This window comes from Corella eumyota, chromosome 3 (assembly GCF_963082875.1).
Source record: "Corella eumyota chromosome 3, kaCorEumy4.1, whole genome shotgun sequence".
NCBI classification, from domain to species: domain Eukaryota; kingdom Metazoa; phylum Chordata; class Ascidiacea; order Phlebobranchia; family Corellidae; genus Corella; species Corella eumyota.
In genome coordinates, this window is record NC_137492.1 from 16,719,302 (window position 1) to 16,733,271 (window position 13,970).

Genomic DNA, 13,970 nt, shown 5'->3' on the forward strand with positions numbered 1-13,970 from the left:
TTACATGGCAAATTTGCCTGAATTGGCAGAGATGAAATTCCCTATTGATGGAGCCCCTGACTATGATGCAATCAAACAAAAGAATGCTCTGTTTAAGCAAAATAAATACCCAAATGGGAAAATCAAAACTGGATCTTTCAATATTTTCTCCCGCTCCCAGAAGTCGGACTTTACCTCGATCAACGAAGACGAGGAGGTTGACATTGGCGTCCTTACATTGTTGGAGACAGGAGACAACGAGACAAAAGACATGGTAGAAGATGATATGATCGAACAAGAAGAGCAATATGTTGAAAACATTATGAACGATTTCATCGCAGATTACGATGAAGAATCTGGATACGTTCCCCCTGCATTTCTCTTCGGATTAGAAATCTAAGACAGGGTACGCCCTTAAAGACAATAGGATTTGCCTTCGGGCCACAGCAGCATTTATTCTAAATATTACTACCACTAATTAGACTTTTTGCCGCTATACTTTATTGAATTTTAAACTCATTTTCCCCTTTTTTTATTGTAATAAACTTTACTTATTACACCCAACGCCTGTTTTTATTTGAACGTAGTCCAAAACTAACATATCATATGCATCAATAGTTTTATGTCACTATTTAACTAGCAAGGTTATTCATGCAAGCACAAACCACGACGAAGGCGCCAGTTATAGATTAATAGGTTATTAGTTCCCACTGTAGCGAACTTTGTGCGCTTTTTGACGCTAACACTTCCTCGGGGGCTCTAACTTACCTTGTGGCTCTGATTTACCTTATCTATGAGCCACTTTTCTTATCGTTTTTGTAAAGTGTTGGTACTTTTAGTGTATGCTTTTGATCTGATAGTTTAGTATAATCTTTTAGTTAAATTTGGAATAGGGATATTATATTGCGTTATTGTATATATGTATTGTGTTTAACCTTGATTCTATTTGAATAAGGACAATTAAGTTAATACAACTGTGATTACATAATAAAATTGAGTGATTTTATAACAAAACCCGTTACAATACTGACATAATACAATTATTTAACGGACTTCTATATACAAACAAACTTTCAACTTGAACCTGACAACCAAATAGTTTAAACTTTGAGTCATGTGACCTTCTCGCAGGAAACACAGGCAACAATATTTTGGGTTAGGTGACCATGCCATAACATACTTAAAATCTTTATGTAAACATTAATACTTTTGGCATGTTTTAAATCATTAAATTGATTTTGTCATTTTTTTCCCGTCGCATTGTTGTAATATTAATTGTATATCGTATTTATTATTTACTTTTATCAATGTGCGAAAAACCAAAATAAAAAAAAAATATGCGGATCACTTTTTTAAGAAAGGCGGAATGCATAAGTGGATAGCGGAGTGCATAAGCGAGATGCCGACACGGATTATTTTTTCAACGGTGCGGTTTTTTAACATTTGCGACTCTCCAGTGTGTAAATTGCATTTTTCGATGACGTCACCTTGTGTGACGTGTAATCCATCTTTGAAGTGATTAAGTTTAATTGTAATATGTATACTCTAATCCACTCTAAAATATCCATAATTTTTTTGCATAACAATAAACACAAAACTAGATTTATTTGATAAATAAAATATGGTTCGAAATCATTTGATCATTTTTAAAATTAATCTCTATTAGTAAATAAAGTTATGCATAAACATTACATATTAAGATTATTAACTAAATAAATAAATCAAATATTACGTATTTAATTGTTGTTAGACTAAAAACGTATTAAATTATTAAACTAAGAAAATTTTAGAACAAAATTATTTTAAAAGTTTTAACATATAAATCTTTAACTTTTCAATCAACAAACAAGTAATTAAATATACTTAACAAACAAAAATTAATTTTTTTACCCAGTTTTAAGTTGTTGATATCTAAATATGCATTAGACCAAGTTTTGAATGCCTAGAATTGATTTTTGATTTTTAATAAATAAACAAGCATTTAAATATAATAAATAAACAAAAATTAAATTTTTAATCTATTTTTGACTTTATAATATTATAATATATACCTGGCCAAAATTTGAAAACCTAATAACGATTCCTAAATTTTAATAAATAAACACCTATTAATTAGTAATTAGTAATATTTAAATTATCAAAATAGGAGGGTTGGAACACGATATGATAATAAACAACATATTAAAATTTTGAAGATTTATATACACAAAAACAAAAGTTATTCGATTTCAAAATTCGGATTAGTAAGAACAAAGATAAAAATAAAAATAATAATAAAAATAAAAATAACTAGATTTATTTGATAAATAAAATATGGTTCGAAATTGTTTGATTCTTTTTTATAAATATAATTTATTTAGTAGGTTTATTAATTAAATTATAAATTTAAATATGAACTTTTTTTATATTTAAACATAATTTTAACAAGCGAACACGCACTCATTGATATTGTAATATAAAAGTAAACTAAATTTAAAAGCAAAATACCGATCTTAATTTTTTAGTAATCAAACAAGTATTAAAATATAATAATAACAAAACAATTAAAAAAAAATTTTACACATTTTTGACTTATCCTTTAACATTTTACTTAAATTTTCAACCAATATTTTTTACTTTAATTGACAGCGAAAAGGACGATTTTTGACGGCGACCAGAACGCTATTAAATTATTCAAGCGTTAAACTCACACTGATTCGTTATTTTATAAAAAAACTAAAATAATGATTAAACGATATTTAGCTAGAGTTAAATCTTCATTTTAAACAGCAACATACAAAATAATAATACCTACAACATATTAAAATTTCAGAAAATTTAATCTTTAAATTTTAATAATAAAATATATTAATTAGTAATTAGTGAGATTTAAATGTCGTAAATAGGAGGTTTGCGATTCGTTAGGATAATAACAAACATACTAAAAATTTAGAACTTTTACTTTTAAAGAACAAAAGTTATCGTCTTTCAAAATTCGTCAAATAAGAATAAAAACAACTAGATTTATTTGATAAATAAAATATGGTTCGAAATTGTTTGATTTTTTTTTATAAATATAATTTATTTAGTAGGTTTATTAATTAAATTATAAATTTAAATATGATTTTTTTTATATTTAAACCTAATTTTAACAAACGAACACGCATTCATTGATATTGTAATAGAAAAGTAAACTAAATTTAAAAGCAAAATACCAATCTTAATTTTTTAGTAATCAAACGAGTATTAAAATATAATAATAACAAAACAATTAAAAAAAAAATTTTACAAATTTTTGACTTATACTTTAACATTTTACTTAAATTTTCAACCAATATTTTTTACTTTAATAGACAGCGAAAAGGACGATTTTTGACCGGCGACCAGAACGCTATTAAATTATTCAAGCGTTAAACTCACACTGATTCATTATTTTATAAAAAAACTAAAATAATGATTAAACGATATTTAGCTGGAGTTAAATTTTCATTTTAAATAGCAACATACAAAATAATAATACCAACAACATATTAAAATTTCAGCAAATTTAATCTTTAAATTTTAATAATAAAATATATTAATTAGTAATTAGTGATAATTAAATGTCGTTAATAGGAGGTTTGCGATTCGTTGGGATAATAACAAACATACTAAAAATTTTGAACTTTTAGTTTTAAAGAACAAATGTTATCGTCTTTCAAAATTCGTCAAATAAGAATAAAAACAATAATAATAATAATAATAATAATAAATATAATGACAATAACAATATGTTTCGAAATCTAAGATTTCGAACCATAATAAAACTAGTCCAGTCCGGCGACCCTAAAAATAAGAAAAGATAAAACTTATTAAACAAAGAAAAAATAAAGCATAACCAACGCGATAAAAATTCATTTAACCAACACAAAATTCCAATTTATGTATTAAACTTTATAATATAATTATCGAATAAATGTTCTTTGCACAATATTATGGAGATTTTATAAAATTTATCATTTGTATCATGATTTTAAATCAATAAAAATGTAACAACCAAATATTGATTTGATTTTTAATAAAAAACAAGCAATTAATATTTATTATAAACAACCAAAAATTAATTTTTATACCGTTTTTGAGTAGAAACTTTTACACACATTTAACTTAGATTTTCATATTTTACTTATACTTTCAACCAATACTTTTTACTTCAACTCAGACAGCGAAAAAGACGATATTTGACGGCGACCAGAACGCTATTAAATCATTCAAGCGTTAAACTCACTCTGATCCATTATTTTATAAATAAACCCAAAATAATTAAACGATAATTAGCTAAAGTTAAATATTTATTTTAAACAGCAACATACAAAATAATAATAATAATAGCAACAACATATTAAAATTTCAGAAAATTTAACATTTATATTTTAATAATAAAATATATTAATTAGTAATTAGTGATAATTAAATGTCGTAAATAGGAGGTTTGCGATTCGTTGGGATAATAACAAACATACTAAAAATTTAGAACTTTTAGATTTAAAGAACAAAAGTTATCGTCTTTCAAAATTCTGACTAGAAAGAATAAAAACAATAATAATAATAAATACACTGACAATAACAATATGTTTCGAAATCTAAGATTTCGAACCATAATAACTAGATTTATTTGATAAATAAAATATGGTTCGAAATTGTTTGATTCTTTTTTATAAATATAATTTATTTAGTAGGTTTATTAATTAAATTATAAATTTAAATATGAACTTTTTTATATTTAAACCTAATTTTAACAAGCGAACACGCACTCATTGATATTGTAATATAAAAGTAAACTAAATTTAAAAGCAAAATACCGATCTTAATTTTTTAGTAATCAAACAAGTATTAAAATAAATAATAACAAAACAGTTAAAAAAAAAATTTTTACACATTTTTGACTTATACTTTAACATTTTACTTAAATTTTCAACGAATATTTTTTACTTTAATAGACAGCGAAAAGGACGATTTTTGACGGCGACCAGAACGCTATTAAATTATTCAAGCGTTAAACTCACACTGATTCGTTATTTTATAAAAAAACTAAAATAATGATTAAACGATATTTAACTAGAGTTAAATCTTCATTTTAAATAGCAACATACAAAATAATAATACCAACAACATATTAAAATTTCAGAAAATTTAATCTTTTAATTTTAATAATAAAATATATTAATTAGTAATTAGTGATAATTAAATGTCGTTAATAGGAGGTTTGCGATTCGTTGGGATAATAACAAACATACTAAAAATTCAGAACTTTTAGTTTTAAAGAACAAAAGTTATCGTCTTTCAAAATTCGTCAAATAAGAATAAAAACAATAATAACTAGAGTTAAATCTTCATTTTAAATAGCAACATACAAAATAATAATACCAACAACATATTAAAATTTCAGCAAATTTAATCTTTAAATTTTAATAATAAAATATATTAATTAGTAATTAGTGATAATTAAATGTCGTTAATAGGAGGTTTGCGATTCGTTGGGATAATAACAAACATACTAAAAATTTAGAACTTTTAGTTTTAAAGAACAAAAGTTATCGTCTTTCAAAATTCGTCAAATAAGAATAAAAACAATAATAATAATAATAAATATAATGACAATAACAATATGTTTCGAAATCTAAGATTTCGAACCATAACTAGATTTATTTGATAAATAAAATATGGTTCGAAATTATTTGATTCTTTTTTATAAATATAATTTATTTAGTAGGTTTATTAATTAAATTATAAATTTAAATATAAACTTTTGTATATTTAAACCTAATTTTAACAAGCGAACACGCACTTATTGATATTGTAATATAAAAGTAAACTAAATTTAAAAGCAAAATACCGATCTTAATTTTTTAGTAATCAAACAAGTATTAAAATATAATAATAACAAAACAATTAAAACAAAAATTTTACACATTTTTTATTTATATTTTAACATTTTACTTAAATTTTCAACCAATATTTTTTACTTTAATGGACAGCGAAAAGGACGATTTTTGACGGCGACCAGAACGCTATTAAATTATTCAAGCGTTAAACTCACACTGATTCATTATTTTATAAAAAACAAAAATAATGATTAAACGATATTTAGCTAGAGTTAAATCTTCATTTTAAATAGCAACATACAAAATAATAATACCAACAACATATTAAAATTTCAGCAAATTTAATCTTTAAATTTTAATAATAAAATATATTAATTAGTAATTAGTGATAATTAAATGTCGTTAATAGGAGGTTTGCGATTCGTTGGGATAATAACAAACATACTAAAAATTCAGAACTTTTAGTTTTAAAGAACAAAAGTTATCGTCTTTCAAAATTCGTCAAATAAGAATAAAAACAACTAGATTTATTTGATAAATAAAATATGGTTCGAAATTGTTTGATTCTTTTTTATAAATATAATTTATTTAGTAGGTTTATTAATTAAATTATAAATTTAAATATGAACTTTTTTATATTTAAACCTAATTTTAACAAGCGAACACGCACTCATTGATATTGTAATATAAAAGTAAACTAAATTTAAAAGCAAAATACCGATCTTAATTTTTTAGTAATCAAACAAGTATTAAAATAAATAATAACAAAACAGTTAAAAAAAAAATTTTTACACATTTTTGACTTATACTTTAACATTTTACTTAAATTTTCAACGAATATTTTTTACTTTAATAGACAGCGAAAAGGACGATTTTTGACGGCGACCAGAACGCTATTAAATTATTCAAGCGTTAAACTCACACTGATTCGTTATTTTATAAAAAAACTAAAATAATGATTAAACGATATTTAACTAGAGTTAAATCTTCATTTTAAATAGCAACATACAAAATAATAATACCAACAACATATTAAAATTTCAGAAAATTTAATCTTTTAATTTTAATAATAAAATATATTAATTAGTAATTAGTGATAATTAAATGTCGTTAATAGGAGGTTTGCGATTCGTTGGGATAATAACAAACATACTAAAAATTCAGAACTTTTAGTTTTAAAGAACAAAAGTTATCGTCTTTCAAAATTCGTCAAATAAGAATAAAAACAATAATAATAATAATAAATATAATGACAATAACAATATGTTTCGAAATCTAAGATTTCGAACCATAATAATAACTAGATTTATTTGATAAATAAAATATGGTTCGAAATTATTTGATTCTTTTTTATAAATATAATTTATTTAGTAGGTTTATTAATTAAATTATAAATTTAAATATAAACTTTTGTATATTTAAACCTAATTTTAACAAGCGAACACGCACTTATTGATATTGTAATATAAAAGTAAACTAAATTTAAAAGCAAAATACCGATCTTAATTTTTTAGTAATCAAACAAGTATTAAAATATAATAATAACAAAACAATTAAAACAAAAATTTTACACATTTTTTACTTATATTTTAACATTTTACTTAAATTTTCAACCAATATTTTTTACTTTAATGGACAGCGAAAAGGACGATTTTTGACGGCGACCAGAACGCTATTAAATTATTCAAGCGTTAAACTCACACTGATTCATTATTTTATAAAAAACAAAAATAATGATTAAACGATATTTAGCTAGAGTTAAATCTTCATTTTAAATAGCAACATACAAAATAATAATACCAACAACATATTAAAATTTCAGCAAATTTAATCTTTAAATTTTAATAATAAAATATATTAATTAGTAATTAGTGATAATTAAATGTCGTTAATAGGAGGTTTGCGATTCGTTGGGATAATAACAAACATACTAAAAATTCAGAACTTTTAGTTTTAAAGAACAAAAGTTATCGTCTTTCAAAATTCGTCAAATAAGAATAAAAACAACTAGATTTATTTGATAAATAAAATATGGTTCGAAATTGTTTGATTCTTTTTTATAAATATAATTTATTTAGTAGGTTTATTAATTAAATTATAAATTTAAATATGAACTTTTTTTATATTTAAACATAATTTTAACAAGCGAACACGTACTCATTGATATTGTAATATAAAAGTAAACTAAATTTAAAAGCAAAATACCGATCTTAATTTTTTAGTAATCAAACAAGTATTAAAATATAATAATAACAAAACAATTAAAAAAAAAATTTTACACATTTTTTACTTATATTTTAACATTTTACTTAAATTTTCAACCAATATTTTTTATTTTAATGGACAGCGAAAAGGACGATTTTTGACGGCGACCAGAACGCTATTAAATTATTCAAGCGTTAAACTCACACTGATTCATTATTTTATAAAAAAAACAAAAATAATGATTAAACGATATTTAGCTAGAGTTAAATCTTCATTTTAAATAGCAACATACAAAATAATAATACCAACAACATATTAAAATTTCAGCAAATTTAATCTTTAAATTTTAATAATAAAATATATTAATTAGTAATTAGTGATAATTAAATGTCGTTAATAGGAGGTTTGCGATTCGTTGGGATAATAACAAACATACTAAAAATTTAGAACTTTTAGTTTTAAAGAACAAAAGTTATCGTCTTTCAAAATTCGTCAAATAAGAATAAAAACAATAATAATAATAATAAATATAATGACAATAACAATATGTTTCGAAATCTAAGATTTCGAACCATAACTAGATTTATTTGATAAATAAAATATGGTTCGAAATCGTTTGATTCATTTTTATAAATATAATTTATTTAGTAGGTTTATTAATTAAATTATAAATTTAAATATGAAATTTTTTATATTTAAACCTAATTTTAACAAACGAACACGCATTCATTGATATTGTAATATAAAAGTAAATAAAATTTAAAAGCAAAATACCGATCTTAATTTTTTAGTAATCAAACAAGTATTAAAATATAATAATAACAAAACAATTAAAACAAAAATTTTACACATTTTTTACTTATATTTTAACATTTTACTTAAATTTTCAACCAATATTTTTTACTTTAATGGACAGCGAAAAGGACGATTTTTGACGGCGACCAGAACGCTATTAAATTATTCAAGCGTTAAACTCACACTGATTCGTTATTTTATAAAAAAACTAAAATAATAATTAAACGATATTTAGCTAGAGTTAAATCTTCATTTTAAACAGCAACATACAAAATAATAATACCTACAACATATTAAAATTTCAGAAAATTTAATCTTTAAATTTTAATAATAAAATATATTAATTAGTAATTAGTGACATTTAAATGTCGTAAATAGGAGGTTTGCGATTCGTTAGGATAATAACAAACATACTAAAAATTTAGAACTTTTATTTTTAAAGAACAAAAGTTATCGTCTTTCAAAATTCGTCAAATAAGAATAAAAACAATAATAATAAATATAATGACAATAACAATATGTTTCGAAATCTAAGATTTCGAACCATAATAATAATAAATATAATGACAATAACAATATGTTTCGAAATCTAAGATTTCGAACCATAATAATAATAAATACTAGATTTATTTGATAAATAAAATATGGTTCGAAATCGTTTAATTCTTTTTATAAATATAATTTATTTAGTAAGTTTATTAAATAAATTATAAATTTAAATACTAGAACAATAGAAATAAAACTAGTCCAGACCCGCGACCTTAAAATTAAGTTAGACCCTAGAACAATAGAAATAAAACTAGTCCAGTCCGGCGACCCTAAAAATAAGAAAAGATAAAACTTATTAAACAAAGAAAAAATAAAGCATAACCAACGCGATAAAAATTCATTTAACCAACACAAAATTCCAATTTATGTATTAAACTTTATAATATAATTATCGAATAAATGTTCTTTGTACAATATTATGGAGATTTTATAAAATTTACCATTTGTATCATGATTTTAAATCAATAAAAATGTAACAACCAAATATTGATTTGATTTTTAATAAAAAACAAGCAATTAATATTTATTATAAACAACCAAAAATTAATTTTTATACCGTTTTTGAGTAAAAACTTTTACACACATTTAACTTAGATTTTCATATTTTACTTATACTTTCAACCAATACTTTTTACTTCAACTCAGACAGCGAAAAAGACGATATTTGACGGCGACCAGAACGCTATTAAATCATTCAAGCGTTAAACTCACTCTGATCCATTATTTTATAAATAAACCCAAAATAATTAAACGATAATTAGCTAAAGTTAAATATTTATTTTAAACAGCAACATACAAAATAATAATAATAATAGCAACAACATATTAAAATTTCAGAAAATTTAACATTTAAATTTTAATAATAAAATATATTAATTAGTAATTAGTGATAATTAAATGTCGTAAATAGGAGGTTTGCGATTCGTTGGGATAATAACAAACATACTAAAAATTTAGAACTTTTAGATTTAAAGAACAAAAGTTATCGTCTTTCAAAATTCTGTCTAGAAAGAATAAAAACAATAATAACTAGATTTATTTGATAAATAAAATATGGTTCGAAATTATTTGATTCTTTTTTATAAATATAATTTATTTAGTAGGTTTATTAATTAAATTATAAATTTAAATATAAACTTTTGTATATTTAAACCTAATTTTAACAAGCGAACACGCACTTATTGATATTGTAATATAAAAGTAAACTAAATTTAAAAGCAAAATACCGATCTTAATTTTTTAGTAATCAAACAAGTATTAAAATATAATAATAACAAAACAATTAAAACAAAAACTTTACACATTTTTTACTTATATTTTAACATTTTACTTAAATTTTCAACCAATATTTTTTACTTTAATGGACAGCGAAAAGGACGATTTTTGACGGCGACCAGAACGCTATTAAATTATTCAAGCGTTAAACTCACACTGATTCATTATTTTATAAAAAACAAAAATAATGATTAAACGATATTTAGCTAGAGTTAAATCTTCATTTTAAATAGCAACATACAAAATAGTAATACCAACAACATATTAAAATTTCAGCAAATTTAATCTTTAAATTTTAATAATAAAATATATTAATTAGTAATTAGTGATAATTAAATGTCGTTAATAGGAGGTTTGCGATTCGTTGGGATAATAACAAACATACTAAAAATTCAGAACTTTTAGTTTTAAAGAACAAAAGTTATCGTCTTTCAAAATTTGTCAAATAAGAATAAAAACAATAATAATAATAATAATAATAAATATAATGACAATAACAATATGTTTCGAAATCTAAGATTTCGAACCATAATAATAATAATAATAAATACACTGACAATAACAATATGTTTCGAAATCTAAGATTTCGAACCATAATAATGACAATAACAATATGTTTCGAAATCTAAGATTTCGAACCATAATTACTTGGTGCGATATTCATCAATATCCACGTTTTAAACTCACTAATTGGCATTCAATTGCATAATCAAGTTTAATTATAAAAAAATCCAGCGCTGATTAAAAAAAAATAAATTAATAAAAATTATGTAAAACAGTAAATAAAACGTTCTTATAACATTATAATCACTCGGAATAATAATTATGACGTCACATGACAACCATTGTTGCAGATGATATTTTTCTTTCTGTTTCAGCAATGATTGTCCACTTGTTGTTCGTGGGATCAAATACTTCAATGGAATTAACTGGACCCCTAAATAATAAAACAATAAACCAGAGATTAATAAATTATTACAAACTAAATATTTAGTTTAACTTACCCTTCACCCAAGCCCCCCACAACATAAATCTTGCCATCTACAACTGAGGCACAGTGACCAAATCGAGCCTTGTTCATTGGTGCAACATCTGACCATGTATCAGTAATAATGTTGTATTTGATCACTGATGAAACAGCATTCAAGTCAACTCGACATCCACCTAGATTAAATTATATTACTTACCAATGCAAAAAATATTAAAATTTGATGTATTACAAAACATTTTTATTTTGCACAATTCAGGAAATACAAAACATTTTTAAGACAAATTAAAATCAATTTAAATTCAAATTATGCATATTTAAACTAAACAATAATTTTTTATTTATTGTATTTATTTAATTTCCGATTAAATACAGATTACATTAAAATAAACAAACATTGCACAATATTTAACTTAACTAATAATACTGACCAGTAACAAATATGTGATCATCCAAAACTACAGCTGCATGATAATGTATACCATATTTCATTGGAGAAATAAGAGACCACATTTGTTCATCGAAATCAAAACATTCTGATGAACTTAATTTTTCGTCTTTACCATTCCATCCCCCAATTGCAAATAATTTACCTTTGTTTAGTTCTATTAATAATATTAATTATTTAATTTATATTATTTAATAACTTTAAAATCCTTCATTGCCACCAAGCCGATGTTTAATTAATTTCAGTTAATTTAATAACACAACTTAAGTAATTTATTAATTACATCAACATTTTCTAAAAATGATTTTAAAACAATTTATTTAGCAATCTTTCTATTTAATATTTAAAAAATAACTTTATTATAAACAGTTTTAACATTAAAACCCAACCTCTTGCAGCAAGTAATGCATGTTCTCTTCGTGGAACAATCATGTCAGGAATATTTCCCCTTTTATTTGTCCTCACATCCAAGAATTCCACACTTGATAAAGTTTCATTATCTTCATCTTGACCTCCAGTTGTGTAAATACAATCTAAAATTAAACACCTTTAATTTTAATTTCTTTAACATAATTACTAATTTTCTAATTTGTAAAACTAAAACAATAAAAATTAAAAAGGTCACAATGGGGCATTGTTTTTTTTTTTTATATGATACCCAACAAAAATTTTTTTTTAAATACGGCCTCTCTAATTAAAAATACTTTAAAAGTAAAAAATGTCTTATATAGTATGGCTAAATATTGCTTTTTATGTTAGTTTGTTTTCTGCAAAAATCGCGAGCGTTGGGATTTTCCCTATTTACAATATTTACCTTCATATCCCGATATCTCAAAAACTACTTGACCAATTTTTAAAATAATGGTATCCTCGTGCAAGTTGGAAAAATTCCAACATAATTTAAAAAGAAACTCTACGACCGAACCATCTCTTTAAGAAAAATTATACGATTTAAATATTTAATTTTGATTTTTGCGTTGGTATAAATATCTATCAATAGAAAATACTTTAATATAAAGGCTTTTAGTTTGTTGCAAGATCACGTCGTCGATATTAATAATAAAAGCAACTTTCTGTAGACTAAAAATAAAAAAATCAAGAAAGTTGTAATTTGCAGTGATAAGTTAATTTTGAGGTAAGTGTTTTTTAATTTACAAACGTCTCCGACCTTTTTACAAAAATCACATTGTTTTTTAAATAAAATATTTAAAAGTGCGACTTTTTAAAGTCTTTGTGATTTAATCATGGCATAAAAAAATTTATTTTTAAAAACACTTTTACCTTGATATATATGTATTTATAATCAAATTAGATTTTAACACTAACATCAATTTATTATAATTAATACTAAAAAAAAATTAAAACAAATAAAAAAGTGTGACACTGGCAAGATAGTGTAGTGGTCAAAATAATTTTATAATTTGAGGTCTTAAGTTTGTTTCCAACTGTTTTCATGCTGTAACATCATCGAGAAAAGCGCTGTACGCGGTATAAACTCCTGCTCCCAACACCCAACCAGCAGCTCATTATTATCGGGCAATTATAATCTATATATCCCAACTCCCAAAGTCAACTCGAAATTATAAATCTTAAAGCTTACCTTTTTACATCAATGATAAATAAACATAAAAAAGGAATTTTTTTTGGCAACATTGGCACATATTTTGTGCCAATATTTGGCACATATTTTGTGCCATTTTATTTGGCACATATTTGTGGCATTTTTTGACACATTTTGTTTGGCACATTTTTTGGCACATGTGCTAATTAAACCCGCAAGCCCATCTCCACGTGTTTTTAGAAAACGTTAAAAACTAGTTTTGTTTACATTCTTTTCAAGAAAATAGCAAATGTATACTTATTTTATAGAAAAAATATTTAAATACAC